The 22398-nt window shown below is 41.4% G+C and overlaps 2 protein-coding genes and 1 long non-coding RNA gene across 3 annotated transcripts in view; 2 read left to right on the forward strand and 1 right to left on the reverse strand.

Annotated features, from left to right (window-relative positions):
- Window positions 1-22398, reverse strand: part of LOC140997848 (butyrophilin-like protein 1) — a 174489-nt gene that overhangs the window by 128600 nt on the left and 23491 nt on the right. The window lies entirely within an intron of this gene.
- Window positions 1-22398, forward strand: part of LOC140997860 (CD276 antigen-like) — a 106112-nt gene that overhangs the window by 35990 nt on the left and 47724 nt on the right. The window lies entirely within an intron of this gene.
- On the forward strand, window positions 1169-3039 carry LOC140997882 (uncharacterized). Its single transcript, XR_012179406.1, has 2 exons — window positions 1169-1244; window positions 1426-3039. It is a non-coding gene; the product is annotated as an uncharacterized lncRNA (long non-coding RNA).

A 22398-nucleotide genomic window follows, 5' to 3' on the forward strand; every position in this document is an offset into this window, starting at 1 on the left:
GGAAGGAGTCAGATACTTCTTCATGACACTGAACATAAAGGCTGTGGAGCTGCAGTTTTTACTGGACGATGTAAACTTGTAATTATAACCGTTGTGTTGCAGTGAAGGTCCAACATGACAAACAGCTTCCTGGTACTTTATTCATTAACTGCAGCAGAGTTGGTTAATTACAAGATGAATTAACTTAAAATCCAGCATTAAGTTTTGACTTAAAGTGAAAATAAGATGAAAACATGAGATGAACTGTAACACTGTGGTTTATACATCTGAGCAGGAGTCTTCCTCTTCTGTCTGAGCCTGAAACCAGGAGTGAAGAAATGTTCAGCGCCTCCAACATTTACTGATGTTTGACTGTGACTGAGAATCAGAGTCTTCATGACACAGTTTGTCCACTAGAGGGCAGCACCAGGCTCATTTTTACACTGTAAAAAGTCCCTCTCATTACATATAGTCGCACTTTTTATTAATCAGATCTAAAGGATCCTCATCAGATTTTAAAAAATGTTTAAAATGTTTCAGACTGAGTGAAAACTTCAGTCTTCTACTGAGACTCAACTTCAATAATCTACAGACTGTGTGTTGATCTGCTCCCATCAGGCCCAATAACTGTGGAGCCGACCAGCACCAAGAAGCTCACAGTGATTTTAACCTTCATGTTTCTGGACAGTAGTCAGTGGTGGAAGAAGTACTCGGATACTTTACTGCAGTGAAAGTAGCAGAAACACAAAGTAAAAATACTCTGTTACAAGTAAAAGTCCACCTGAGTAAAAGTGTAAAAGTATCAGTAAAAGTATTGTGAAGAAGTTTTATATTTTATCAGATGATCCTGTGTTTTTACTGTCAGATCAAAGTGATGGACTGTAACTAAGTCCATTTATTTCTTCACTGCTGGGACCAGAACCAGAAGCAGCCTCTGAGCTGTGGAGCCCAGCAGGAGGAAACTGGACCTGAGATCAGAGCTCACATCACTGTTCCTGCTCACATTCATCCCAGTGGAGTTTTCATGTGAAACAAGTTCAGATTTCAGGAGCAGACTCACCTTTAGTTGTTCTGTGTGAGCTGTGAGGTCCAGTCTGCTGTTTATCATCTGCACTGACCTTCTGACTGATGCACTCACTTTCTATCTGTTTCAGGGTCGTCTGCTGGATTGGTTGTTGCTCTCGTAGTTGTCAGCCTCCTTTTAGTTGCTGCTGTTGTTGCTGTGCTTTACTTCAAGAATCGCATCAAACAAATTCATGCGCAATGTAAGTTTAAATATTGAATCAACATATTAATGATAAACAGACAATACAACTCATTCTTTATCTGTATCTCATGTTCAGAGTCTTGACAGTTGTTTTATCTCTGACATGAATCGTTCTGTTGATATTTACACTCAAGACATTTGAGATTTTCTTGAATATAACTTTGTTTTCCTTCCTGCAGACGAGGAGAAGACAGAGCCTCAATCTGAACCCAACTCATCGACCTCGTTGAAAGAATCCAGCTGATCCAGAAATGTAACTCTCTTTGCATGTGCTGTGAAGTTTGCTGCTGCTGTATGTGTGAGTTGTAACAGTTAAACATTATAAGACTCAGTTTGAGTTTCAGACGATGCTGGATGATGGTGAGGATGTTCTGACTGGTTGTTTCAGGCAGTTTGAGGGTTAAGACCTGTTTTAAAGTCAGTTTAAAGGGTTGGGATGGCAGCAAAGTGAAAGTGAAGGTTGTTTGCACTTTCATGCAGAAGACAGAGATTTGGACTGAGGTGATCATTACTTTGCATTTCTTTTAACGAGTTTTGGGCGTGTTGGTCCGACACAAGGGCGTAACCATGGTAACAACATCGGGAAGCGTCCAAATGAGAGTAATTATGTAAAAATGTACTTTCCATAATTCTGTGATATTAATGAATGACAATTAACACACTCAGAACATAGTTTTATTTTATTTTTATTATGTTATTATTGTGTTGAGTATATTTGTAAAGAACAGTGTACAGCAGTAACACTTACCTGATACGTTTGATTCACCTCCACTGACTGACCTCATTAAAAAACCTGTCGGTTTTGTCTCAGGAGTTGTTAAAGTAGTTTAATTTTGTTTCGTTCATCGTTTTATTTAACATGCACCTTAATATACATCACTATCAGCCCTCCACAATAAGAGCGGGTCCTCATGCAGCACAGTGACGTGTACCTGTAACAGGAGAGAGCAGGTGGCCTTTAATGCTGACAGAGCTGATTATTAATGAATCGTTCTGTTCAGTGAGAATTAAATGAAAAGTTTGTGTTGAATTCTGATATTTGGTGAGATTCAGTTCCACTCTTGTGAAGCTTTAAGAGAAAAAATGACCAAACAAACTTTGACTCTGTTATTAATGTTGTTGAGGACAAAGACGAGCTCTTTCACTCTGTTCTATGTTGCTTTTATTCTTTTATTTTTATACTCTGATTATCTGATGCGTCTCCAGCAGCTGGTCAGTTAATCACAGGGTCGGTGGTTCGATCCCCGGCTCCTCCCGTCCACATGTCCAAGTGTCCTCGAGCAACAGGCTGAAGCCCAAACTGCTCCCGATGGTCAGACCAGCACCTTGTATGGTAGCTCACTGCCATCGGTGAGTGAGTGAGTGAGTGAGTGAGTGAGTGAGTGAGTGAGTGAATGGATGAATGAGGGCAGCAGTGCTGTATAAATGCCGTCTATTGACCAAATATTATCAGACTGCTTGTAGCGCTTAAAGCTCCTGACTGAGCTCCACATGTGCTTTAAAACCATCAGACTTCACTGAACTAAAGCTGCTGTTAACACTGTCAGTCAGTGTGAACACTTTGTAGCTGCAAGTAAATATAATGTGACTTTTATATTTGTTGCCATTATTTGGGACGAGCCTGTATTGGTTCTTTATTATGTTTCCAGGTGCTCAGGCAGTCTGTCAGGTCCAGTTACACACTGATGTTTCTGTTGTTGACTGATGATGCACTTGTAGTGTTTCATGTCACTTCAGGCAGCGCTTCATCATTTCTGTACAAACGTTTGAATAAAACATGAAAAATGTCAAAACTGTGTGTTGTGACTGTTTCTGATGTTTCTGTGTTCAAACTGGGATCAAAGAAATAAAAGTGATTTTAATTTCAGAAGACTTCAACAGATACATTTGACAAATAATTTACTGATCCTGTTTGAATTGTGTCACGAATCTCACATATGATGTTTTTCAGTTTAAAAGATAATTTTCCAAGTCAATAAAGTTTCAGTTTGTCATTAAACTAATTAAATATCAGACGTCATTATAAAGACTACACAGCCAACAGTGTCGTTAGTGACGTCGTCTCGTAACTTAAACATCGTAGAGCTGCTCCTGTATATTAGCAGCTCACAGAACTGAACCAGAACCAACTCTCTCTTTCTTACGACCTTTTCTGGGCCCAGTTGGCTCCATGTTGGTGCTGGTGACGTGTGTTGATGAGATGATGTAGTTCACTGAGCGCTTCAACACAAAACCACAAGAGATTTTACTTTATTAATAACAAACTGCGATTTTAATGACTTGGAAAATATTTTTTTTAATTGACAAATATCATATGTGTTGTTCATGACACAGTTCAAGATTAAAGGTGTATTTTACTCTTGTTATTGACCACAGAAGAAGAAGAAGAAGAAGAAGAAGAAGAAGAAGAAGAAGAAGAAGAAGAAGAAGAAGAAGAAGAAGAAGAAGAAGCATCTTGGACCCGCTGACTTCAGACTCACCCGGGGAAGATGGTTAGTAAGATCTTGTAAAATGGTGTCTTGTAGTGTGTCAGGATCTCAGATTTGGTTTGAGATCACAGTATAATGTGGTGTCATAGTGTGGTGAGATTAGGGGAGACACCTGGTGTGTGACGTCAGCAGCGGGGCTCCTTAATGGCTGATCGGGTGCAGCTGTGACTGATGGAGGAGAGAGGAGCAGCGCGTCCGGCTGCACCGCTCTGTGGGCGGGGAGGGCGTCAGGTAGCCAGGGGGAGTCAGCAGCTCAGGTGTGAGGAGGGGGGAGGGCGTCAGGTAGCCAGGGGGAGTCAGCAGCTCAGGTGTTAGGAGGGGAGGGCGTCAGGTAGCCAGGGGGGGTCAGCAGCTCAGGTGTGAGGAGGGGAGGGCGTCAGGTAGCCAGGGGGGGTCAGCAGCTCAGGTGTGAGGAGGGGAGGGCGTCAGGTAGCCAGGGGGAGTCAGCAGCTCAGGTGTGAGGAGGGGGGAGGGCGTCAGGTAGCCAGGGGGAGTCAGCAGCTCAGGTGTTAGGAGGGGAGGGCGTCAGGTAGCCAGGGGGGGTCAGCAGCTCAGGTGTGAGGAGGGGAGGGCGTCAGGTAGCCAGGGGGAGTCAGCAGCTCAGGTGTGAGGAGGGGGGAGGGCGTCAGGTAGCCAGGGGGAGTCAGCAGCTCAGGTGTTAGGAGGGGAGGGCGTCAGGTAGCCAGGGGGAGTCAGCAGCTCAGGTGTTAGGAGGGGAGGGCGTCAGGTAGCCAGGGGGAGTCAGCAGCTCAGGTGTTAGGAGGGGAGGGCGTCAGGTAGCCAGGGGGAGTCAGCAGCTCAGGTGTTAGGAGGGGGGGGCGTCAGGTAGCCAGGGGGAGTCAGCAGCTCAGGTGTGAGGAGGGGGGAGCGTCAGGTGGCCAGGGGGAGTCAGCAGCTCAGGTGTGAGGAGGGGGGGCTGGTTGCCTCCTGTAGCCAGACCAGGGTCCACACAGAGAGGCTGTGCCGTCATCGCTCCCTGTGCGGCCGCGCAGCCGCCACCAGCCGCCAGCAGCTCCTGTCCTCGCCGCCCAGCGACGCCGCCGCCCCGGGGAGTCGGACGGCGGCACAAGCTCAGACCCCGGGCGAGCTAAGTACTCTGCTATTTAGTTTCTATGTATTTATTAGTGTTGGGTACAGGTCGGCCTATTTTTCTGTTTTATAAGTGTTAAGTGGCGGGGTTGCCTGGGGAGGGAGCCGGGTCTGCAGGTGCCATGTGCTGCAGGTGCCATGTGCTGCAGGTGCCATATGCTGCAGGTCAGCCGTGCTGACTGCAACACAAACAGCAGGTTTACAGCAGCCAGGCCCGGACGGGCCACAGGCAGTGTTGAGAGTGGGTGAGTGTTTGAATGTATGTCATCGTATTTGTTCAGGAGGAGGCGCTGATGCGCCAAATATGGCAGAGTCACGTGTGACTGACACCACGATCTCACAGGGGGATGTTACCACCCTCTGTCTCTGTCCACGGGGAACAGTTTGTTTGTGCACAGTTTGGCAATAAACAGAGGTTGATGGCTGAAGAGACAAACGTCTGAACGTCTGTTCATCTCTTAGAATTATTATTCCGCTGTGCAGGTATAAGAAGGTATAAACCCACCTGTCAACAGGCAGAACCGGGAGTGTTCCCGAAGCGCCGGCCTGTGATTGGCCTGCGCCTCTCTCTTATTTATTTCTTTTAACGGCTTTACCAGACAGCTACGCGGCTGTCTGACTCTTTTTTCTAAGTCAGAGAGGCGGCCGGGCCAATCAGAGGCCACTCAGACCAGCAGCATGTGAGTTATCTAAAAACCACTGGTTCTTGTCAGTGTGAGGTCCAGGGACCCCCAAGGGTCCTTGAGGCTGTACACTTTTACACAGTGTAAACATGCAGCCTACTCGGCCCTGGCCTTGAAATTAAAATAAGGATTGGGATTTTAAAATCACTGATTTACAAGCCACTTTTTTGTTTTATTTACTGCTTTTGAAATTATTTATTTGTGCAACAAATGGGATATAATCGTCCCATTATTATGTATATGAATACAAGGGCAAATCCAGTGAGACACAGGCTGCACTATCTCACTGGATGAACTACAGCGTGTGGAAAAACACTGTAAGCACATGTTTGCTATTCAAAGGTGGTGATGGTGGTGACACGAGTCCTGCTGGTGCTTCAGGAGCAGCCGGTGCAGAGCAGTTGGCAGAAGGTTCAGAATCATTTCTACAGTAGAGCAGCAACATGCAACAAGCTGCAGACACATGAACACCACCAGGCGCTGCCGTTTGACATGAATGGCTCTCATTTGTAATAACAGCTGTCTTGGCCCTGCAGCATTATTCTATTAAGATCTAGTGTTGTTGAATGTTGCTGTCTGTTGCTGACTTGCTGTTGTGTCCCAGCACAAACATGAAAGCTGTGTAGTCCAACCTGAGGTTCAGGTTGGGGTTCATTAGTATTCCCCAGTATGATAATTACAGCCTATATAAAATATTAGTCAATATCATGTGATTGCTTATTAGGAACTATGCTCTCGGACTGTATTATACATTGCATATATGTGTCTGTCAGTGCGTGTGTGCGTGCATGTGCTCTGTGAACATGTGTTCAGAGGCCCCTCACAGCTGATTAACTGTTTGATTTGGACTTAGTTGTCTTTGTTTATTAGGTTATATTGTAGGCTGCACATAAAACATATGTGCCAATGAGGCAGTTGATATTCTACATGACTTTTTATGTACAGCTGTAACCTCGGCACTACTTATTATGTAAAACCTTTATTCTCTTCTATGAAGTGTGTTGGTGGATTTTGCTGAGGATTGTTGTTACTGTATTTACCAGCCCAAACATAAAAGTTACTGTATATTCAACCTTAGATTGTACAACAGGTCCCATATGTGGACTGGAATGCACTGTGTGTGTGTGTGTGTGTGTGCGTGTGTATGCGTGCCCATGCATGTAGGTGTGGGTGTGAACGTGCGTGAACATAACATAACATTTACTGGTCCTAAGGGACATTTTACTTTTGAAACTAAACTACTACTTCTGTACTTTTCCTTTAGTGACTCTGAATGCAGGACTTTAATCATGAAGGAGTTTCTTTGTGTTGTGTTGTAAGATCTGAGTGTTTCCTGCACCACTGACCAAAGAGTCCAGTGTAAAGTAACTGATGCAGTTTCAATGAGAATGAACAGGAAATGATTATCAACCACAGTCTCAACCTTTTCGCTTAATTCAGTTTATTAAAGCGAGTAACAAGCGCTGACACAGCTTCATATTCAGAGTCATACACAGTTCAACAACTATTATTTTGCATCAGGTGACTGAAGGAAAACCAACATTTTTCATGGGTTTCAATTCAAGTTTGAAGATCAATGAGTGAATCATTAAACAAATGTCCAACAAAAATGTGTTTGTCCCCAAACACAGACTGTTTAATTAAACTAAAAACAACATGATTGTTGATTGTTTAACTTTTACTCATAAAATGAACACAAAATTACTTTTTAAAACTTGTTTTTTGTATTTAGTTTAAACCAGCTGAACTGAAAAGATGCAAGTTTGTCTTCAAAGACTCTTTCGTAAAACTTTAGCATTTCAAAAACAGTAATAACATCCAGACACCGTAAATTCATACAAGGCAGGAACAAAGTGCAGCATTTACATTTAATAAAGAAACAGTGAAGCGACTTAAGAACCGTTACAATCAAACCTTCAGACCATCAATGACGACAAAACCAACACAAATAATAAAAAAACCTTCTGTATTAAATAATCCAGAAGCAGATAGAAACAGATAGTAAGTGAGTAAATGTCTTTTAAGGCACCACCAGTGATTTTCACTGTTCACACACATGCAGCTGCATTCAGGAACATCTTCACGTTGCACCTCAGTGCAGGAATAGAGACAGGTGAGCGTATGGCAGCACATCTGGATAACTGCCATAAACCCAACAGAGGGGGGGCGAGGACCAACGTTTGAATCAGACTCACTTCCCCCAAATCACATCCTCACACAAACGTTTGTCCTCCTGAATATTTCTGACCTCACCAACGTCGATGGTCAGAGCACAAATACCAGCTCTGTGTGCAACTGAAGATCTTTGGCTTCTGAATAAATGAACATAACGTAACAATAAGGCCGAGTCTCAACTGCAGCATCACATTATTCCTGTATGAATAAACAAATATATACACAAATCTACAAACAGCAATCATTTGTGTTGGACTGTAACAACTCGGGTAGACAGATACTAATAATACAAAACGAGCTGGAGAAAGGTTTTCACCTTGTTTATCTCCAAAAGGTGCATCGAACAAGTCAGAAAATCAATTACTGATCCGAATAAAATCAACTGGGCGACGAAACAAGGTCTGGATTTCTACAATCCGCCCACACGTCCAAACACTTAGAGGCAAGTTAATCTATATAAATCCATTCAAAATCCTTTGTAGTCCTGAAATCATGGAAAGTGAAATTTCTTTCTTTCTTCTCAATTCTAGTTTTGTCCTCACTCAGATACCAGCCGCCTAAATACGCCTGATTTGTTTTCACCAAGATCCACACATTGTTCCCTGAGAAATTAAAAAAATGTCAAAAAACATACGATATTTAAGAAAGTGAGAAAACCCTTCATACGGATCCACACCAAAAGTTAATGGGGTCTATTCTGGGCCGAGACACATCCTCCATCTGAGTTTCATGGAGATGTGTTTTTGTGTAAGTCTGCTGACAAACCAGCCGACACACAAACAGACACACAAACAGACACAGGTGACATCATAACGTCCTTGGTGGAGGAAACTATACAAGGTCTGGATTTCTACAATCCAGCTGCACATCAAAAGCCTACAAAACATGCAAAACATCTGGTTCTGATGATGGTTGATGATGAATGTGTATTTGCCAGGCACTGAGATGTTAATATCTTCTCTTCCAGGTCTCCTCTTTAAGCTTTTCCTACAGTCTTTTTAACTTCTTCTATAATAATATCACCACTCAGGATATCAGTGTTTTCTGATGAAGCTTCCTGTAAACACTCTTTAACTCCTTCAGACCCAATTTCTTTCTTCCAGAATTCTTTGTCCTGTTATTTTTAATTGATCCAGCTGTAGTTTTGTCCTTGTAAAGGCACTACATGGTCACATTACATTATATATTTTAAATAAAGCCCAAGAACCAGGGGTCTTCTGGTGAGACAGGTCACCTGATTCAGGGTTTGGTTCCACTCTTTGATCTCTTGGAGATGATTAAATATTTATGTTGGAAACAATCATTACGATCATTCATAAAACCTGTGACCTGTAAATACAATGAGGAAGACAGTGGGATGAAGAAACAAGATATTATATCAAGTAACTAAAATACAAAAAATAAAACATTAAAAGCAAAAAATACAGAATACAAAAAATAATCATGTTGAGTCACAGCGACTGTACATGTTTCAATAAATCAACACAAAACCGCTGTAATAAAAACGATCTGTGTGAAACGTGTTAAATCTTTGTTGATATCAGAGTTGTCGAGTTTAACGAGGCTGTGGATTTATCACAACAACTCAGTCTGACCAACAAGTGATCACAACGTCTCTCATGAGGCTGTAAGTTATACGCACGCACGCACGCACGCACGCACGCACGCACGCACGCACACACACACACACACACACACACACACACACACACACACACACACACACACACACACACACACACACACACCCTTTACAACAGATAAAGATATCAAAGAGACACTGGAGGCCTCTATTCATCACATCCATCATCACCTCCTCCACCTCCACGGGCACCTGCAGAAAACAAAAGTATGCATTACGCAGAATCAACCTTTATATTAAACAGAACAACAAAGATTTTAATGTTTGTTTCATCTTTCTGAAGTCTGTTTCAAACAGTCAGTAATGGAGAGTGAAAGATTTATCTGAATGGTTTCAGTCAGTGTGTTTTAAAGACGACTCTGAACTCGACCACCAAACATAAATCCTCAACCTGTTAAATCACTGACTCACATTTAATTATGTCAAGATTTCAGCTTCCATCACTTCCTGTCGGGATTATTATGAACATCCATTTCAAACTCAACTGTTAATAATGATCACTGAGCAATCACAGCTGTGAGTCACAGAGCTGATACCAGAACATGTTCAGCTCTTTGGCTTCATAACTTAATCAATTCATTCATTATCAATATGGAGTCTGATGGGATCAGGAAGCCATTAGCTTAGCTTTAGCATCAAACCCATAAACAGGGTGAAACAGTTAGCCTGGTGCTGGAAGGTGTATTTCTAACTTTAGTCTGTTTCCTTCTGCTTCCAGTCTTTATGCTAAGCTAAGCTAACCACCTCCTGAGTCTAATACTGGTGATGTTATTACTTAAAGTGTTGAACTGTTAAAGGTTTCAGCCTGACCGGCTCAACAGAGACGCACGTTACTGCCTGAATAAACAGCCTCATAGTTTATAATAATGCAGCTCAGTGAGGATACAGACGTTTCATAGAGGAGAGGGGCGAATATAACGCTGATCTTCCTGTTGGTCACAGAGACCCTGACTGACAAATCACAGAGTTGTAGAGAAATCTTACGCTTCATGATCAACAACAGTTTTAAGTCCTGTGGACACTTCTGTCCCTCTTTCCTGCTCGTCCACATATGAGCTCTCTCTCTCTCTGTCTCTCTGCTACAAGTCTGATCACTCCTATCGATCAGTGTTTTTAATAATGCCTTGTTTTAGGGGAGCTGCAGCACCTCTGCACCCTTCGTTCCTGCCGCCATGCTTACTGCTCTCTGTCAGCTCAGTGTCAGCTCTGTTCTCTGATGCTCTGCAGCTCATTGTACTGTGTGTTGTTAATGCGTCTGTGAATATTAGCGGTTAGCGTTATTAGAAAGCCAAACTCCTGCTGTAGCTTCAGTCATTATCCTGCTTCATGTCATGTGGAGGCGTGGCTGTGGTAGATAACAGAGCAGCAGCAGACCTGGGACCAGCTGACAATCTACTCAAGTAAAAGTATTCTGTAATAAACTACTCAGAAAAGTACAGTTTATTCAAAAAAGTGACTCAAGTATATGTAATGTAAATACTAATAATGATACATTAAACGTATAGTGCTTTTCTAGATACTAAAGTCACTTAACAAAGGAAACAACAACAAAAGAAAATGAATCTGTGAGTAAAGGGAACATATCAGAAAGTGGAGGAGGAGAACAAACTTCTCTGGTGATTGTAAGAAGTTTTGAAGAGGTGTGTTTTGAGGGATTTGTTGAAAGTGGAGTAAATGTAATTTGTTACGAACCAACATTGTGAGAGGGGACTTACCTTTCAAGTATTCATCTGAATCCTCTGTAGGAGGCATTTACACCAAAGACACTGCAGAAAACAAAAGTTTACATTACATAAAGTCGACTTTTATATCACACAGACATGATTTTGGTGCAGATTTTAATGTTTGCATCATCTCTTAAAAGTCTGTTTTCAAACAGTCAAGAATGGAGAGTGAAAAGTTGCTCTGAACGGTTTCAGTTTTACTTTCATTGTTTTACAGAAGAATCTCAATGTTCAATGTTTCACTGAGGTCGACCACCAAACATAACATTAGATCACCGTCTCACATTTAATGACACGTCATGATTTCAGCTTCATCACTACATATTAGGATTATTATAAACATCCAATTCAAACTCACTCTGCTGCCAAATGAAGCACTTTGACACCTGAGTGTTAATAATGAGCACCAACAGCTGTGAGTCACAGAGCTGATACCAGAACATGTTCAGCTCTTTGGCTTCATAACTTAATCAATTAATTCATTATCAATATGGAGTCTGATGGGATCAGGAAGCCATTAGCTTAGCTTTAGCATCAAACCCATAAACAGGGTGACACAGTTAGCCTGGTGCTGAAGGTGTATTTCTAACTTTAGTCTGTTTCCTTCTGCTTCCAGTCTTTATGCTAAGCTAAGCTAACCACCTCCTGAGTCTAATACTGGTGATGTTATTACTTAAAGAGTTGAACTGTTAAAGGTTTCAGCCTGACCGGCTCAACAGAGACGCACGTTACTGCCTGAATAAACAGCCTCATAGTTTATAATAATGCAGCTCAGTGAGGATACAGACGTTTCATAGAGGAGAGGGGCGAATATAACGCTGATCTTCCTGTTGGTCACAGAGACCCTGACTGACAAATCACAGAGTTGTAGAGAAATCTTACGCTTCATGATCAACAACAGATTTTAAGTCCTGTGGACACTTCTGTCCCTCTTTCCTGCTCGTCCACATATGAGCTCTCTCTCTCTCTGTCTCTCTGCTACAAGTCTGATCACTCCTATCGATCAGTGTTTTTAATAATGCCTTGTTTTAGGGGAGCTGCAGCACCTCTGCACCCTTCGTTCCTGCCGCCATGCTTACTGCTCTCTGTCAGCTCAGTGTCAGCTCTGTTCTCTGATGCTCTGCAGCTCATTGTACTGTGTGTTGTTAATGCTTCTGTGAATATTAGCGGTTAGCGTTATTAGAAAGCCAAACTCCTGCTGTAGCTTCAGTCATTATCCTGCTTCATGTCATGTGGAGGCGTGGCTGTGGTAGATAACAGAGCAGCAGCAGACCTGGGACCAGCTGACAATCTACTCAAGTAAAAGTATTCTGTAATAAACTACTCAGAAAAGTACAATTTATTCAAAAAAGTTACTCAAGTATATGTAATGTAAATAATAATGATTATACATTAAACGTATAGTGCTTTTCTAGATACTAAAGTCACTTAACAAAGGAAACAACAAAGAAAGAAAATGAATCTGTGAGTAAAGGGAACATATCAGAAAGTGGAGGAGGAGAACAAACTTCTTTGGTGATTGTAAGAAGTTTTGAAGAGGTGTGTTTTGAGGGATTTGTTGAAAGTGAAATAAATGTAATTTGTTCCGAACCAACATTGCTGAGAGGAGACTTACCTGTTGAGTCTTCATCTGAATCCTCTGGAGGAGGCATTTTCACCACAGACACTGCAGAAAACAAAAGTTTACATTATAGAAAGTCAACTTTTACATCACACAGAAATGATTTTGGTGCAGATTTTAATGTTTGCATCATCTCTTAAAAGTCTGTTTTCAAACAGTCAAGAATGGAGAGTGAAAAGTTGCTCTGAACGGTTTCAGTTTTACTTTCGTTGTTTTACAGAAGAATCTCAATGTTCAATGTTTCACTGAGGTCGACCACCAAACATAACATTAGATCACCGTCTCACATTTAATGACACGTCATGATTTCAGCTTCATCACTACATATTAGGATTATTATAAACATCCAATTCAAACTCACTCTGCTGCCAAATGAAGCACTTTGACACCTGAGTGTTAATAATGAGCACCAACAGCTGTGAGTCACAGAGCTGATACCAGAACATGTTCAGCTCTTTGGCTTCATAACTTAATCAATTCATTCATTATCAGTATGGAGTCTGATGGGATCAGGAAGCCATTAGCCGAGCTTTAGCATCAAACCCATAAACAGGGTGAAACAGTTAGCCTGGTGCTGAAGGTGTATTTCTAACTTTAGTCTGTTTCCTTCTGCTTCCAGTCTTTATGCTAAGCTAAGCTAACCACCTCCTGAGTCTAATACTGGTGATGTTATTACTTAAAGAGTTGAACTGTTAAAGGTTTCAGCCTGATCGGCTCAACAGAGACGCACGTTACTGCCTGAATAAACAGCCTCATAGTTTATAATAATGCAGCTCAGTGAGGATACAGACGTTTCATAGAGGAGAGGGGCGAATATAACGCTGATCTTCCTGTTGGTCACAGAGACCCTGACTGACAAATCACAGAGTTGTAGAGAAATCTTACGCTTCATGATCAACAACAGTTTTTAAGTCCTGTGGACACTTCTGTCCCTCTTTCCTGCTCGTCCACATATGAGCTCTCTCTCTCTCTCTCTGTCTCTGCTACAAGTCTGATCACTCCTATCGATCAGTGTTTTTAATAATGCCTTGTTTTAGGGGAGCTGCAGCACCTCTGCACCCTTCGTTCCTGCCGCCATGCTTACTGCTCTCTGTCAGCTCAGTGTCAGCTCTGTTCTCTGATGCTCTGCAGCTCATTGTACTGTGTGTTGTTAATGCGTCTGTGAATATTAGCGGTTAGCGTTATTAGAAAGCCAAACTCCTGCTGTAGCTTCAGTCATTATCCTGCTTCATGTCATGTGGAGGCGTGGCTGTGGTAGATAACAGAGCAGCAGCAGACCTGGGACCAGCTGACAATCTACTCAAGTAAAAGTATTCTGTAATAAACTACTCAGAAAAGTACAATTTATTCAAAAAACTGACTCGAGTATATGTAATGTAAATAATAATAATGATACATTAAATGTATAGTGCTTCTCTGGATACTAAAGTCACTTAACAAAGGAAACAACAAAAAAAGAAAATTAATTGATTTGTAAGAAGAGGTGTGTTTTGAGGGATTTGATGAAAGTGGAGTAAATGTAATTTGTTACGAACCAACATTGCTGAGAGGTGACTTACCTGATGAGTCATAGCCTGGATCATCACGACGACGCCTTCTCCATCGTGAATCTGCAGAAAACAAAAGTTGACATTAAAGAAAGTCGACTTTTACATCACACAGAAATGATTTTGGTGCAGATTTTAATGTTTGCATCATCTTTTAAAAGTCTGTTTTCTCTCTCTCTGTCTCTGCTACAAGTCTGATCACTCCTATCGATCAGTGTTTTTAATAATGCCTTGTTTTAGGGGAGCTGCAGCACCTCTGCACCCTTCGTTCCTGCCGCCATGCTTACTGCTCTCTGTCAGCTCAGTGTCAGCTCTGTTCTCTGATGCTCTGCAGCTTATTGTACTGTGTGTTGTTAATGCGTCTGTGAATATTAGCGGTTAGCGTTATTAGAAAGCCAAACTCCTGCTGTAGCTTCAGTCATTATCCTGCTTCATGTCATGTGGAGGCGTGGCTGTGGTAGATAACAGAGCAGCAGCAGACCTGGGACCAGCTGACAATCTACTCAAGTAAAAGTATTCTGTAATAAACTACTCAGAAAAGTACAATTTATTCAAAAAACTGACTCAAGTATATGTAATGTAAATAATAATAATGATACATTAAACGTATAGTGCTTTTCTAGATACTAAAGTCACTTAACAAAGGAAACAACAACAAAAGAAAATTAATTGATTGTAAGAAGTTTTGAAGAGGTGTGTTTTGAGGGATTTGATGAAAGTGGAGTAAATGTCATTTGTTACGAACCAACATTGCTGAGAGGAGACTTACCTGATGAGTCATAGCCTGGATCATCACGAGGACGCCTTCTCCGCAGTAAATCTGCAGAAAACAAAACAAAAGTTTACATTACAGAAAGTCGACTTTTATATCACACAGAAATGATTTTGGTGCAGATTTTAATGTTTGTATCATCTTTTAAAAGTCTGTTTTCAAACAGTGAAGAATGGAGAGTGAAAAGTTGCTCTGAACGGTTTCAGTTTTACTTTCGTTGTTTTACAGAAGAATCTCAATGTTCAATGTTTCACTGAGGTCGACCACCAAACATAACATTAGATCACCGTCTCACATTTAATGACACGTCATGATTTCAGCTTCATCACTACATATTAGGATTATTATAAACATCCAATTCAAACTCACTCTGCTGCCAAATGAAGCACTTTGACACCTGAGTGTTAATAATGAGCACCAACAGCTGTGAGTCACAGAGCTGATACCAGAACATGTTCAGCTCTTTGGCTTCATAACTTAATCAATTCATTCATTATCAATATGGAGTCTGATGGGATCAGGAAGCCATTAGCTTAGCTTTAGCATCAAACCCATAAACAGGGTGAAACAGTTAGCCTGGTGCTGAAGGTGTATTTCTAACTTTAGTCTGTTTCCTTCTGCTTCCAGTCTTTATGCTAAGCTAAGCTAACCACCTCCTGAGTCTAATACTGGTGATGTTATTACTTAAAGTGTTGAACTGTTAAAGGTTTCAGCCTGACCGGCTCAACAGAGACGCACGTTACTGCCTGAATAAACAGCCTCATAGTTTATAATAATGCAGCTCAGTGAGGATACAGACGTTTCATAGAGGAGAGGGGCGAATATAACGCTGATCTTCCTGTTGGTCACAGAGACCCTGACTGACAAATCACAGAGTTGTAGAGAAATCTTACGCTTCATGATCAACAACAGTTTTAAGTCCTGTGGACACTTCTGTCCCTCTTTCCTGCTCGTCCACATATGAGCTCTCTCTCTCTCTCTGTCTCTGCTACAAGTCTGATCACTCCTATCGATCAGTGTTTTTAATAATGCCTTGTTTTAGGGGAGCTGCAGCACCTCTGCACCCTTCGTTCCTGCCGCCATGCTTACTGCTCTCTGTCAGCTCAGTGTCAGCTCTGTTCTCTGATGCTCTGCAGCTCATTGTACTGTGTGTTGTTAATGCGTCTGTGAATATTAGCGGTTAGCGTTATTAGAAAGCCAAACTCCTGCTGTAGCTTCAGTCATTATCCTGCTTCATGTCATGTGGAGGCGTGGCTGTGGTAGATAACAGAGCAGCAGCAGACCTGGGACCAGCTGACGATCTACTCAAGTAAAAGTATTCTGTAATAAACTACTCAGAAAAGTACAATTTATTCAAAAAAGTGACTCAAGTATATGTAATGTAAATAATAATGATGATACATTAAACGTATAGTGCTTTTCTAGATACTAAAGTCACTTAACAATGGAAACAACAACAAAAGAAAATTAATCTGTGAGTAAAGGGAACATATCAGAAAGTGGAGGAGGAGAACAAACTTCTCTGGTGATTGTAAGAAGTTTTGAAGAGGTGTGTTTTTAGGGATTTGTTGAAAGTGGAGTAAATGTAATTTGTTACAAACCAACATTACTGAGAGGAGACTTACCTGACAAGTCATTCTCTGGATCATCTGTAGGATACTTGTTCCCCGGACGGTAACCTGCAGAAAACAAAAGTTTACATTACATAAAGTCGACTTTTACATCACACAGAAATGATTTTGGTGCAGATTTTAATGTTTGCATCATCTTTTAAAAGTCTGTTTTCAAACAGTCAAGAATGGAGAGTGAAAAGTTGCTCTGAACGGTTTCAGTTTTACTTTTGTTGTTTTACAGAAGAATCTCAATGTTCAATGTTACACTGAGGTCGACCACCAAACATAACATTAGATCACCGTCTCACATTTAATGACACGTCATGATTTCAGCTTCATCACTACATATTAGGATTATTATAAACATCCAATTCAAACTCACTCTGCTGCCAAATGAAGCACTTTGACACCTGAGTGTTAATAATGAGCACCAACAGCTGTGAGTCACAGAGCTGATACCAGAACATGTTCAGCTCTTTGGCTTCATAACTTAATCAATTAATTCATTATCAATATGGAGTCTGATGGGATCAGGAAGCCATTAGCTTAGCTTTAGCATCAAACCCATAAACAGGGTGACACAGTTAGCCTGGTGCTGAAGGTGTATTTCTAACTTTAGTCTGTTTCCTTCTGCTTCCAGTCTTTATGCTAAGCTAAGCTAACCACCTCCTGAGTCTAATACTGGTGATGTTATTACTTAAAGAGTTGAACTGTTAAAGGTTTCAGCCTGACCGGCTCAACAGAGACGCACGTTACTGCCTGAATAAACAGCCTCATAGTTTATAATAATGCAGCTCAGTGAGGATACAGACGTTTCATAGAGGAGAGGGGCGGATATAACGCTGATCTTCCTGTTGGTCACAGAGACCCTGACTGACAAATCAGAGTTGTAGAGAAATCTTACGCTTCATGATCAAAAACAGTTTTTAAGTCCTGTGGACACTTCTGTCCCTCTTTCCTGCTCGTCCACATATGAGCTCTCTCTCTCTCTGTCTCTCTGCTACAAGTCTGATCACTCCTATCGATCAGTGTTTTTAATAACGCCTTGTTTTAGGGGAGCTGCAGCACCTCTGCACCCTTCGTTCCTGCCGCCATGCTTACTGCTCTCTGTCAGCTCAGTGTCAGCTCTGTTCTCTGATGCTCTGCAGCTCATTGTACTGTGTGTTGTTAATGCGTCTGTGAATATTAGCGGTTAGCGTTATTAGAAAGCCAAACTCCTGCTGTAGCTTCAGTCATTATCCTGCTTCATGTCATGTGGAGGCGTGGCTGTGGTAGATAACAGAGCAGCAGCAGACCTGGGACCAGCTGACAATCTACTCAAGTAAAAGTATTCTGTAATAAACTACTCAGAAAAGTACAATTTATTCAAAAAAGTGACTCAAGTATATGTAATGTAAATAATAATAATGATACGTTAAACGTATAGTGCTTTTCTAGATACTAAAGTCACTTAACAAAGGAAACAACAACAAAGAAAATTAATCTGTGAGTAAAGGGAATTTGTTACGAACCAACATTACTGAGAGGAGACTTACCTTTCACAATATTCCGATAATCTAAAAGCGTTTTCATCAGAGGACAATCTGCAGAAAACAAAACAAAAGTTTACATTACAGAAAGTCGACTTTTACATCACACAGAAATGATTTTGGTGCAGATTTTAATGTTTGTATCATCTTTTAAAAGTTTGTTTTCAAACAGTCAAGAATGGAGAGTGAAAAGTTGCTCTGAGCGGTTTCAGTTTTACTTTCATTGTTTTACAGAAGAATCTCAATGTTCAATGTTTCACTGAGGTCGACCACCAAACATAACATTAGATCACCGTCTCACATTTAATGACACGTCATGATTTCAGCTTCATCACTACATATTAGGATTATTATAAACATCCAATTCAAACTCACTCTGCTGCCAAATGAAGCACTTTGACACCTGAGTGTTAATAATGAGCACCAACAGCTGTGAGTCACAGAGCTGATACCAGAACATGTTCAGCTCTTTGGCTTCATAACTTAATCAATTCATTCATTATCAATATGGAGTCTGATGGGATCAGGAAGCCATTAGCCGAGCTTTAGCATCAAACCCATAAACAGGGTGAAACAGTTAGCCTGGTGCTGAAGGTGGATTTCTAACTTTAGTCTGTTTCCTTCTGCTTCCAGTCTTTATGCTAAGCTAAGCTAACCACCTCCTGAGTTTAACTCCACAATCAACAGACAGACATGTAACAGTGGAATCAATCAGCCATCAGTCTCTGTGAAAGAAGCTAACACTGGTAAGGGTTTTCCTTAAAGTGTTGAACTGTCCCTTTAAAGGTTACAGCCTGACATATTCAGACCTACAACATTCAAACCAGAAGTGTTAAAGCTTCAGATCTGGAAAACGAGTCCAGTGCGTCTGTTTTAAGTCTGTTTCTGCAGTCAGATGACTTTTACCAAACCATTTTGAGAGTTAATCCAAAGCATCATTCATTAAATGATAAACTGGATTAAAGGAGCATTCTGTAGTTTTGTGAAAGACTTTTAATCAGAAGAGAAAAATCTTCATTGACTGATTTGTTTTCATGACTGAATAAACACACAATTTATACTGTTTTACTTTGTTTATATGTGGCGGACCCTGCCATCTTTCTACCTTCCAACAGTGTTCTGGGACCTTATTTTCCTCTGAGAACAGCTTCTTTATTCACTTATGGAGAAAATAAATATTTCTGCGTTTGTATTATTACATCATTAATAGTGTAAACATTTAAATTATGAGTCTGAATTTCTTCTTCAAAACGTCATATTGCCTCTTTAAAAGGTATTAATTTGTATCTAGATGAGCGTTTTGTTTGTTTTAATTGTGTTTATCAGCAGAAAGCTTCAGGATGTAGAGCCTCCACTTTCAGATGTTCACTTGTGAACTATACGAAGAACATGAGTGAGTGATGTTCAGAGGTCTGTCTGATGGAGCTGAAGTGAATTAAGTGATTAACTTTAAAGCTCTGGTCTACGATTTGAAAGATTGATCATTATTATTAACATTATTAAGATGGGGGTTATGGTCCAATAGTGCGACCTACACAATGTGAAGAGCAAAAGGAACCAAATAAATCCATTTTCTCTCGCGCCTGCAAAACTGAAAAGAAATTGACCAATAGGAGCCATCTGGTCCAAATGGCTCCTATTGGTCAATTTTCCCATCCAATCCCCTCGCTCACTCCCCTGCTCCTGCTCACGTCTCGTCCCGACCCACTTCCGCATTTGAAACTATGAGGGAAAGCAGAGCGACAGTAGCAAGCGGCCTCTGCTTGCCCCACCGGCAAAGGCTGAAAGCAAGCGCAAGCGGGCTCAAACCCGAGTAAAAACATTGGGTCATCGTTTGAACGGTGGCGAAAGCTCCGTGAAGATCTGGACCTGAAAAGCGATGCTGATACAGCGGCGTTTCTGTTGAACAGGTAATCTTTCGTCTTTATTGTGGATGTTGTGACACAGATAACTTTCATGCTGATGCTTACGACTGTGAAAGCTGCCGTTAGTTTGTTTTGTGTTATTAGACGCCGTCGAAACAATTTCTGTCTCTGCAATATTGTCAACACTTGTTTACTTGTTCGACGGAGACGTTAGCTTCTATGTTAGCATTGTAAGCTGAAATTGCTATCATGTTTACACCAAATCAGCCTTTTTATTTGCTCCTGGCAGCTAAATGAAGCAGCAATGCAAGTAAGATGAATGAAACCCTCCGCTTCACGTTGGGGTTTCATTCATCCTGTCTGGATTTATTTCTCCATAAAAACCTCTCGCCCAGTCACTACTCAGCTGTTTTGCTGACCCTCCTCCCGGTCTTGTCCGTTTGTTTTCAACAAAGCCTTTGCTAAATCAGGATGATGGATTATCATATAGGCGTTACGATGTGTGTATTTGTGTGTCTTATCTGTCATAAACAAGAGATTATGGTTTAGGGGCACGTTTGTGTTGCAATCGTGGCGCTAATGATGCTAATGGCGTTACGCTAGCTTGGCTGTGGAGCTTAGCTGTGGACATTGTAATGACTTACAAGATTTATGTTAGTTTCAACGTGCATTGTTGTAACTTTACCTGTGAATCCGACATCGTTACTCCGCATTCAAAGCTGACGCTATATTTGGTTTCTGCCGGCTTGTTGCTCTTGTTGCTTGTCGCGGGAGGCTCCGAGGGGATCGCGATACGAGCTCGGAGGGGAGGGATTAAGGAGCACAGAGGGGAGGGGTGTGTGTGTCGGTAGGGATGCTTTTTTCAAATCTTTCTCAGATCGTAGACCGTAGCTTTAATTTAATCAGTCAGTATTAGAACCAGAGGCCTCATGTAAATAAACAGAAGGGTTCAAATCTGAAGAGACAGAAACAAACTGTCTGGACGTGATCGTATCACACAATGTATCTGTAATGTTGATGTCTGCACATGATGGATATGTTGGTGTAATACATGATATAAACTTACATCTACGGCACATTAAAGCAACAACCAGAAGTAAAACTGCAACAGCCACAGCAAGGAGTATAGTTGCCGACCACCACAGATACACTTCTATGGATAAGTCCTCTGAAACACATCACAAGAAGTTAATGTCAAACTCAGAATGTTGCTGCATATCATGTACATTAACCTGAACATAGACTCTGCAGAAACAACAATTAAATGTGAATGTAATAAAATGTGAACAATGAAAATTCTTTGATGACGAAACCATCAGGAAAGAAATCTCACCATTTAACTTTACATAGATCTTAGTATAAATCTGATGGCTAATGTCCTCCTGTGTGGCTACACAGCGGTAGTGGTCAGTCTTGGTCACAGTGGTCTTGAGGGTAACGTAGTAGCTGCCTCTTATCTCTGAGACCTGAGGCTCCTCAGCAGGAAGGATGTTTCCAGTGCTGTCCTGCCACTCGACTTTAGGTTTTGGAAAAACTCGTCGAACTTCACACTGCAGCAGCGACCAGTCCTTTGTTTCATCAAGTGTGGTGACGTATGGCTTTGTAAATGCACCTGTGAACACAATATAAACAGCAGCTTATTAAGGGCAGCACAGCATTTACTACTGGACTGTGAGATATCAAGTATAACTAAGGCACTAGTGATGTAATCATGTTGTTTTTATCCCGTCACTGACTGAAACACTGTGTTTAAGAGAGAAGACAGGAGAGAAGCAGAAAAGCACAATGTGAGACTCACACTAGATTTACAACCAGCGTTGTGTCACTACAATGTTGGTGCTAAACACAAATGAACAATGTTAAACTTCTCTCTATTCTGCCTGCACCCAGAGCCCCCTCACCTTTTTACCTGCAAAACTCTGCCAAAACACGTCACCCTGCAGATTTCAGGGCTGTCATATCAACTACAGACTGTTGATGCACGGACACAAAGATACAGTCAGATGTTGAGAAGGAGACAAAGCTGCCCGTCTCTCTTGTATCGTGTGAGGATCATCTCACCAAACTCTGATCAAACTGTCTGAACCCGATGGTGCAACTATGAACCAAGAGTCTGTCACTACTCTGCCCATTGCTGCCTAAAATGCTTTCAGAAACATGTTGTAGTGACTGTTTAGATGTAACACAGTCATGGTCAACACTTTACATCCACTTGTAAAGAACATGTTCATCATGGCAGCCTTCAGCTCCAATGATTTCTACAGCTCTCATGTTTCTGTGATGAATAAGTGGAACACAAACTACTTTGTCACTAAAAACATTCATGAAGTTTGGTTCAAATCTGAATTTATTATCGGTCTTCTGAAAATGTGACCAAATCTGCTGGCTCATCAATCAAGTCAG

This window comes from Pagrus major, chromosome 6 (genome assembly GCF_040436345.1).
Source record: "Pagrus major chromosome 6, Pma_NU_1.0".
Classification (NCBI taxonomy): domain Eukaryota; kingdom Metazoa; phylum Chordata; class Actinopteri; order Spariformes; family Sparidae; genus Pagrus; species Pagrus major.